Source organism: Parasteatoda tepidariorum, chromosome 2 (genome assembly GCF_043381705.1).
Source record: "Parasteatoda tepidariorum isolate YZ-2023 chromosome 2, CAS_Ptep_4.0, whole genome shotgun sequence".
In the NCBI taxonomy this organism is placed as follows: Eukaryota; Metazoa; Arthropoda; class Arachnida; order Araneae; family Theridiidae; genus Parasteatoda; species Parasteatoda tepidariorum.
Window position 1 is genome coordinate 97,142,845 of NC_092205.1, and position 9,884 is coordinate 97,152,728.

Sequence of the window (9,884 nt, forward strand, 5' to 3'; positions counted from 1 at the left end):
GATCTTTAATTTTGTTATATGTTTTAGATGTTTTAAAACTAAGAAAGTGGTGATAATTTAGCAGGTTTTTTTTTACTCTTAAAAAGTTTAAATCACTTCAAAAACAGTCGCAAACTTGTATAATTCTTGTTTTGGATGCCCCCCAGCCCCTAAAAGGAAATAAAATCATTTCCAACTTTCACGGAATTAGTTCGATGCACGCCGTTTATCTAATTTAACTGGGCTACCTACATTTATTTATGAATTAAAAAAACAAGGCTAAAGAGTTGAAAATATTAAAATAACATAAAACATTTAAAATAATCGGGAATTTTAAGTCAAATAAATTTGTTTTCACTGGTAAAACGAAAAGCGTGCAGCGCTTCATTATTGCAAAAATTTTCGATTACCCTTGAAAGGTGCTACCCCACCCCCATTTTTCTCGACAGGGATGCATTCTTCCATCTTTTTTTTTAGGGGTAACAAGAAAAAAATTTCTCTGTTCTACATAAATTCGAGTTTTTTTTTTTTCTTTTTCTTTTTATCTTAAACAAAAAATGTTACCTACATGGCTCATCCATTTACTCATTCAGCTACCGTTCTGCATTGTTGTATTGTTTAACCTGCCTATCTATTATTTAAAAAATTCGGAGAAAAAAATTTTTTTATTACGAAAAACTTTTTTTTCTGTTATCAGATAGTTTCTGTTTTGCTTTTAATAAAATGATTGTTAATATCACGAGTTCGATAAAAGTTTGAAAATTTTTATTTTCTAGTATGATTAAACAAAATTCCCAAGTTTGATAATAAAAAGAGGGATAATGACCTCAGCAAAAAATATTTAAGTAGACTACTAAAATAAAAAGAAAAATATTAAGAAAACTATTAAGTATTCGTTTAGACTATTTCACATAAAGTATTTCCGGCGAGAGCAATAGAATAAAAAGATTAATAAAACAATTGAAATTTCAACACACTGATAAGTAAATTTTATGAAATTTATGTCACTTTTTCGAAAAACATCCAAATTTTATAATTTTTCGTAGTGGATATTATTAAATATCTTTTCTGAAATGATGAAAGATTTTTTGAATGCACGTGACTCGTCTCTTTGGGGACAATGCATAACTATGTTCTACACTTTCTAAGTTCTACTAAACAGTTAACAAAACATTAAAAAACTTTGTTTCTTTATTTGGCTTACATTAAAAGTAATTGCCAGAAAATCAATAAAATGGACAGCACGATATTTCGTCTGACCATTGGAGGGGGAGGTATTTTATAGCTATTTTAGGTTCTAGTCAATTTTCTTGTCATCTGTAACGAGGTAAAAAATTGAAATATCTCCATAAAGTTTATTTCTTCATTACTGAAGTAGAGAAGCAGAGGGGGCAACCAAAGAAGTTTTTGCCCCGGGCCCCAATTAGGCTAATTCGGGCCCTGAAAACATGACTTAAGAAATTCCACCCAATGGAAAACGCAAAACGCGGAATGATTTTCACCATAACTTTATTTCAGAACAGAAGAGATACTCTTTCTTAATTCAGCAACTTAGTTTCTCGAAGGAAACATAAACAACGGAAGTCTGTTTGTAATATTCAAAAATGATATCTTCTAAATTCATCTCTGCTCTTGGTTTCCCATGGGCGGGTTTCTTTCACTGAATGATGATGTTTCTCTTGCCTCTCTCTGGAAGATAGCCAACGTTTAAGCCATTCTGATTTTTGCTCCATTACGGTGTAAGTCATATTTCCAAGATAGTATCTTGTCTGCTGTTTGTTTCTTGAAAGCAGTCTATTTCCAGAGTTGGGGATGACGTCAAAAATGAAGCTGACTCTTGGCAAGTTGTGGTATTTGTCCTTTTTTTTGCCGCAGACAAGACTGAGGAGACGTGTTTTGTTGATTCGTAAAGTCTGCGGTATGAGTCTATATTAAGACAGTGCGGAAAAACTTTTCTACAGCGTCATTTTCACCAATGCCATTTCCTAATTGAATACAAATCGACGATATTTAAAAAAATTTGTGTACAGGTCAGCGAAACTTTAGCTACTGAGATTTCTTAATTGAATACAGTGTGCTTTCGATGTCTCAAAGTTCAAGGGACGCTAAAAAATTTGGAGATGGCGAGTTTTCGATATAACAAGTTCAGAACTAAATATGTTCTAAATTATTACTCTAAAAAGTATAGACATGAAACATAGGAATAACTAATATTAAAAATGTATGTAATGATAGTTGACTGACGCCCGGTGGCTGAGCGGTAGCGCTTCGCCCTGTCGTGCCACAGGTCCCTGGTTCGATCCACGGGCCGGGCAAGGTTGACTCAGCCTTTCATCCCTTTAGTGGGTCGATAAATGAGTATAAAGCATGCTTGGGAACTAAACACTGGGGGTTCAGCGTTCGGCTGACCACCTGACCGGAACATCTGCTCCTGCACCCCAGAGTCCAAGGTGAAGAAAACTGAGATGGGCACAGTAGGCCTTGGCCCTCTATGAGCTGTCGCGCCACTGAGTTTAGCTTAGTTTAATGATAGTTGACTATAAGTCTAAATACAACAATGCTAATTTTATTTTTAAAAGTAAGACAAAATTAATTGCGTATTCAATAGAAATAAATTAGTATATAATAATTTTGCATTGTTATTCTTCCGAAAATATTAAATTTCTATTTCTAAAAAAAATTGCACATAACAAAAGGTTTTGAGTAAAGGTTACGTTAGATGGATATATAATGCTAAGGGGGAAAATATTTGTTTGACATAACAAGGTTTTCGAGATATTGAGAGTATACAAATATACGATGTTTAAACATTTGTGTGCAGATTGTACCTTCTGAGAAATTTTCATAGAGATTTCTTAATTAAATACATACAAAATCACGATAACTAAAGATTTGTGCGCAGATTGTATCTTCAGCGAAATTTTCATCACTGAGATTTTTTAATTAAAAATATACTAATTTACAATAATTAAACATTTATGTGCGCAGCGAAAGTTTCACCAATGAGATTTCCTCTTGAAACAAATTCAGATAAACGATGTTTAAGGATTAATATGGAGATTGTACCTTCAGCGAAATTTTCACCAATGAGATTATTCAATGTAATGTAAGCAGAAACAAATTAAAAGATATTTAAAGATTAGATCGTGAGAGTTATTTGCAAGAAGACGTGCTGTTTGCGTCCCTCTCACTTCTACGAACAGGAGAGTCCTTTCAGCATGGTGCAGAGTGCATAGAGATCGGAGTATGGATTAATGGGCGACCATTCTCTTCCCTGATGAGTCCCGATTCAGCCTAAACAACGATTATCGCCGTGCGTTCATATGGAGAGGACCAGAGAGCCGGTACCTACCCTCCAATGTCCGCGAAATCAACCAATATGGTGGAGCAGGTTTAATGGTCTGAGCAGGCATCATGTGGGATGGCCGCTCACCTCTCCATGTCTTCGAAAGAGACTCAGTAACTGGTGTGAGGTATAGGGATGAGGTCTTGGAGCCCTATGTTCGTTTTTACAGGGATGCTGTTGGCCCTGAGTTCATTTTTATGGATGATAACGCGAGACCACATAGAGCTTTTCTGGTCGTCAAATTTCTAGAGAGTGAGGATATTCGCCGGATGGATTGGCCAGCCAGATCTCCAGACCTCAACCCTATAGAGCATGTCTGTGATCCTCTGACAAGGGAAATTGCAACTCGCTACCTTCCTCCGGGAACCATCCAGGGAATGAAAACAGGAACATGTGGGAACAATTGCCGCAGGAAATGATAAATTGCCTTATTTCGAGTATGAAATAACGATGCAAGGCCTGTATATCTGTAAGAGGGGACCATACCTCCTATTAACGGATTATTATTATTATTTTTTTTTTGGTTTGTTATTCTGTAACCGCTGTTTCATACCTTCCGATTCCAACGAGTGTCATACACGATCATGCTTGGTATCACAATTGTTGAATGGTTATTTGTTTTCCATTGTATCAATGTATGTATATATCAAATTTCATTAAAATCTATCCAGTAGTTCTGGAGTTCCAGTAGTAGGGGAGAGTGGGGTCAATTGTAACAGGGTACGATTGTAACAGAGCAAAAATTTCGAGTGTCGNTAATTTTATTTTTAAAAGTAAGACAAAATTAATTGCGTATTCAATAGAAAAGAATTAGTATATAATAATTTTGCATTGTTATTCTTCCGAAAATATTAAATTTCTATTTCTAAAAAAAATTGCACATAACAAAAGGTTTTGAGTAAAGGTTACGTTAGATGGATATATAATGCTAAGGGGGAAAATATTTGTTTGACATAACAAGGTTTTCGAGATATTGAGAGTATACAAATATACGATGTTTAAACATTTGTGTGCAGATTGTACCTTCTGAGAAATTTTCATAGAGATTTCTTAATTAAATACATACAAAATCACGATAACTAAAGATTTGTGCGCAGATTGTATCTTCAGCGAAATTTTCATCACTGAGATTTTTTAATTAAAAATATACTAATTTACAATAATTAAACATTCATGTGCTCGGCGAAAGTTTCACCAATGAGATTTCCTCTTGAAACAAATTCAGATAAGCGATGTTTAAGGATTAATATGGAGATCGTATGTGCAGTGAAGTTTTTAACAATTTGATTATTCAATGTAATGTAAACAGAAACAAATTAAAATATATTTAAAGATTAGATCGTGAGAGTTATTTGCAAGAAGACGTGCTGTTTATGTCCCTCTCACTTCTACGAACAGGAGAGTCCTTTCAGCATGGCGCAGAAAGCATAGAGATTGGAGTATGGATGACCTAACAATCATCAGTCATAAATACCCCTGATTTTTTATATTCTTATGATCGAAAATTCATTCCAAGGTCAATATAAGCTAAAAATTTCTTTTATTTTAAATCATTTATGTTTACAACACAAAAAAGCTACTGAACTGCATTTCCTACTCTATTTTGTTGACGGCATTTTCTGAGAATGTAGTTAAGAAAGAGGAAGCTGGAATGACATCATGAATTGTTTTAAACTTCGAAGTTGAAAGTTGACAGCCGCAGCATTTCTTTGCGGTATAAAAAGAAAATAAAAATAAAAAACTTTCTGAAAAATTGAGAACGCAGACTGAAAAAAATAAAATAATTCTAGTCATAGAGATTGATTACTTTACTGTTTTAAAATGCTTTGTTCTGAAAATTCCCATAAGAACGGCCGAAAATTTTGCATTTTTTTTTTTTTTTTTTTTTTTTTTTTTTTTNATTTTGCATTTTTTTTTTGCAGTGGTTTAAGTGTCTAGTTTTAGTGCTAGTGGTCTAGCTGGATACATCGGAATGTTAATATTAATAGAAAATAAAGAAATTTCACGATATTTTGTTAAATATGCATTTTTTTCACGTGGAATAATTTTTACTATTACATTGTCGAAAAAAAAATTATCATAATTTTTAAAAAATTGATGATGAGTAATTATAAAAATAAGACAATATGTGTATAATCGAAAATGTGAATAATATCGATAATTCAAGATATTTTTAAACTTTTCTTTTTCTATGGCACACTCTTTGCAATAATTTTATTTTCATTAATTTTAAAAATAAATGAGCATTTGTACAGTACTACAGTATTTATTGTCGATATCTATTGAAATATTATTATATTTGATGATTGTTGATAATAATTTATCGCATTCGCAAGAATGACATAATACCGTATTAAATAATTATAGAATACGATAATGCCGTAATAACTAATCGCGATATTGTTGCAGGCACTGATTTGAGGAAGGGCTCTCGAGGCATGTGCCCAAGACCCCCAAATTGAAAGGAGCTTTCACCCCCAAATTACATATAAAAAATATATAAAAATTTAACCAGTCTAGACTAACTTGTAAGAGTTCCTAATTTTTTTTGTAATTTACCACGATAAAAGCAATGTATTCTACTACATTTACATTGCTTATACTACATTGTAACTTTCAATGTTCTAGTGAAGGCCAGTGTATTTGAGTAAAATTGAGATATTAGCACTTTTTGGTAATTTTTCTAAAGTTTATTGCTTTTATTTCCGATTGATGTATTGTATTAATTAGATTTGGAAAAAAATTTATCCAGCTATTCTTAATTTTTTGCTTAATTTGTTAAATTTAACATTTACTTTTGTTTATTTGCTATATTAAAATTTTAGTTCTGTTTATTTGTTATATTAATTGTTTTGTTTTATTATTACAATTTAAAATTTTCTCAGTTCCCCCATGAAAAAAAAAAAATTCCTTAAATTCCCTTATGAAGTATTAAAGTTAACATTCAAGTCAAGTTTCAAGTCATGTCAAGTTTCAGACAAATATTTTAAAATGTAAGTTGTTTTTATTTCATAAAATTACTATTACCTTCAAATAAAATTGATGAATATTGCTTTTTAAAGTAATTAATAAATCTTACAAATTTTTTAGAGTATTATAGATGCTTTACTTTTACTAAGTATGAATATCTCTTTTTTTTCTGCATAATTTTAATCAGTCTCACAAACAACTCTATCAATTAAATTTCAGTATTTCTTTCATAATTTAGTTAAATTAAATTTTGAATTTCTATTTGATGTACATACTAAAGGCTTCAATTTGTTTACAATTTGTTGTTGTCTAAAGAGTTATCTTTTAATATTGTGATTAAAAATCATGCATGCATACTTAAACTTGTCGACCCTTTTTGAGGGTCCCCAAGTGGCTTTGTGACCAGGCCCGACATCTTTAAATCGAGCCCTGTCTTGTCGCAAAACGTTTCTTGCTTTCTCAAATACATTCTGACTGAACAGTAATGGAGAAATTTCTTTTATTTCCTGGTAGAATATATTGACCTCATTTTAACTCAGCAGCTGATTGATTTTTGAGACATAAATGAATCGTTGGTGATATAACGGTTAGCATAGCTGCCTTCCAAGCAGTTGACCCGGGTTCGACTCCCGGCCAACGCATGTATTTTTTTACCTTTTTTTCTGAAAAAGAGTCATTAGATAAGGGTCCAATTAATCATTTTTAATTAACAAAAACATTACAATCAATAATTTAAATAGTTGCTCCAATGTGCAGTCCTCGTAGCGGGCCAAATTAGAAATCAAAGCAATATTTCCAACAACAAAAAATCACCGCATTTATTAGTAAAATATTATTATTTTCGGACTAAAAAAAGGTATTTAAAAATTGAAAAAAAGATGTAATTTGCTAGACTTAGTCATTTTTATGCCAAATGAAGTATAAAATATAATAATTTAATTTCAGAGTTATTTTGTTCACATCAGAAAATTCGATCAGTATTCATTAGAGTTTTATTATTAGAACAGCTTAACAACTTATTATAGTTTGAGATCAATATGTAAATAATTTTCAATCAATATGTAATAGTACTGTAGCATTAATAAAAAAATAACCAATTCCAACTCCTACATTACCAGTGTTTTATAAAAATTTGTTATCGAGTTCCAAAATTCCATAATCAAATAATTTTAAAGCAAAGTTTCGATAATCTCGAAACTAAGTGACTTTACAGCTTAACATTTTCGTAAGAAAGTAATTCAGTAGATGATTCCATATTTCAACACTTAAATATTATATTGCTGTATAGTTGATTGTAATTGATCATTTTTAAAATAGACGAATCAATAATTGTCAAACGACAAACTCCACAGTACAAGATTTGTTATTGCCTCTGTTGAAAATAATAAATAAGGGTATGATTCCTGAACTCACCACCAGAAAAATATGAAATAAGATGAGTTTCTTTTTCATAAAAATGACGAAAACGCTTGATACAAACAATGAATGCTACCGATTAAGGGTATACATCTGATATTCTTAGTGAATAGTCCTTAAATTCGAACGATTTTTACTAGCATTATTAAATAAATAAATAAATAATAATAAAAATAATGTGGGTTCAGAAAAACAAATTGTTTACTTCTCCAAATCAAATATTTAAAGTTCCGCATTTATATTCGTAGAAAACAGGATATGCTGGACCTACAAAAAAATCAGAAATACTACAAAATAGAAGCTAAAAATCAGGTCAAATAAAGATAAAATATTTTTTAACAGGATGTGTATGTCTAAACAATCACGAATCCTGCAATTTGACTCGATAAAGATTTGTTTCTGAAATGAGACTGATTAATTTATATGCAATGGAATAAAATAATTCAATTTATCATGAATAAGTCACTACTATGTAATCATTTCAATTAAGAATTTTAAAGAAAAAGTAATTCCGACTGAACATCAATGAGAAGATTTTTCCCTCTGTAAAATATATCGACCTCATTTTAACTCAGCAGCTGATAGATTTCTGCGACATCATTGAAGCGTTGGTGGTATAACGGTTAGCATAGCTGCCTTCCAAGCAGTTGACCCGGGTTCGACTCCCGGCCAACGCAAGTACTTTTTTTTTCTCAATTTTTAAGAGTACAATTTATCGTTTTTAAAAAACAAACACCGAGTGAACATTAATATTTCTTCTCAGTTTCTAAAAAATTATTTTAAAAAAAATAGTTGCTCCCTTACAACAACAACAAATAAATTTAAACCTTATTACTTTACTTAAAAGAGATAATATTATTGATATCTAGCAAAATAATTGCAACTAAGAAGAAATTCCAACTAAAGTACAAAGGATAAGCTTAGTTAAACGCCGTTTTATTTCAATACAGCCCTACTCATTGTTTTAAGTTCCCAGTAGAACACTGAAGCAAAGCATCACTGCCTGCGGTGAGTAAGCCTGCGTAGGGACCAATGGTGCGCGGTATCGATCCTCATTAAAGCGCTCTACCGTAAAGTGCTCGACTTCGCTCGAAGGTCGTCGGGCTAGCAAACCAGGGGAGCCATCCCCTCTGTAGAGGATCAGAACTGCGATGGCATCCATGTCTTCGGATCGTCTTCAGGGATGTTTCCCAGACCTTCGCCACTAGCCCACTGTGCAGCTCTAGTGCGACGTAAATAAAGTACCTACCTATTATTGTTTTAAAATTTAAGTTTTAAAATTTAGTAGTATGACAATTTTTCTATTATGAAGTTTGTGAAAATTGATGAAAAAATTATTCCAAAATATTCTAACATTCGTTTTTGTCATATTCGTTATCTATAAAGAAAGACACTTAATATTATGTGTAGTAAAATACTAAATTTCTTCCGCAGAGTATAGGGAGGAAAAAAAGTAAGCATTTTTTTTACAAAATAATGTAAAAACACAATTTTTTCCTTTTGTGTTTAATAAACGCAAACTAATAATTATTCCTAATTCTATTAAACATAGACGCCATTAAAACTTAAGAAAGCAATTCTACAACACAAAACTCGGTATTTTCCAACAATGGCTATCAGTAGTAGAACCGCCCACACAATGGACATAGGTTTTAAAAAAAAGGATCAATTATTTTACTAAGCAACTACGAAGGCAGAAATGGTTGTTCTTAAAAGGAGACGCACGCAATGTGGTGGACATTTTTTTTTATTGCATTTCATTTTTTATTTTTTATTTTAGTTTCATATTTGAGGCTAACGTCACGTCTGAAGTATTGATTGGCAGTATCTTTTTCTTACGCCTCTGACAGCCTGGCTTGTCGCCAAATTTTTCTCTTAGTTCATGTTTAAATATGTTAAGTAGGTGTTACGAATTAGTACTTTTTTATTTAGATTTTTATTCAAAATTAAAAATTTAAATCTGAAAGTGGTTTTATTATATTGTGAAGTAATTTTATGAACCTTATTAAGTGACATTTTGTAATAAACACATTTATATTATCGTTTTTAGAATTGTTAAACGGCAAATAAATTACATTTATTTATTTAATAAATTATACAGTCAAACCCCGCTATTGTGAACCTTCAAGGGACCGACATTTTGGTTCACTATAACCGGGGGTTCACTATATCC

General features: G+C 31.6%; 1 non-coding gene across 1 annotated transcript; it reads left to right on the forward strand.

Annotated features, from left to right (window-relative positions):
* Positions 1–8,316: 8,316 nt before the first annotated feature.
* On the forward strand, positions 8,317–8,388 carry TRNAG-UCC (transfer RNA glycine (anticodon UCC)). Its single transcript has one exon. It is a non-coding gene; the product is annotated as a tRNA-Gly (tRNA).
* Positions 8,389–9,884: the final 1,496 nt, after the last annotated feature.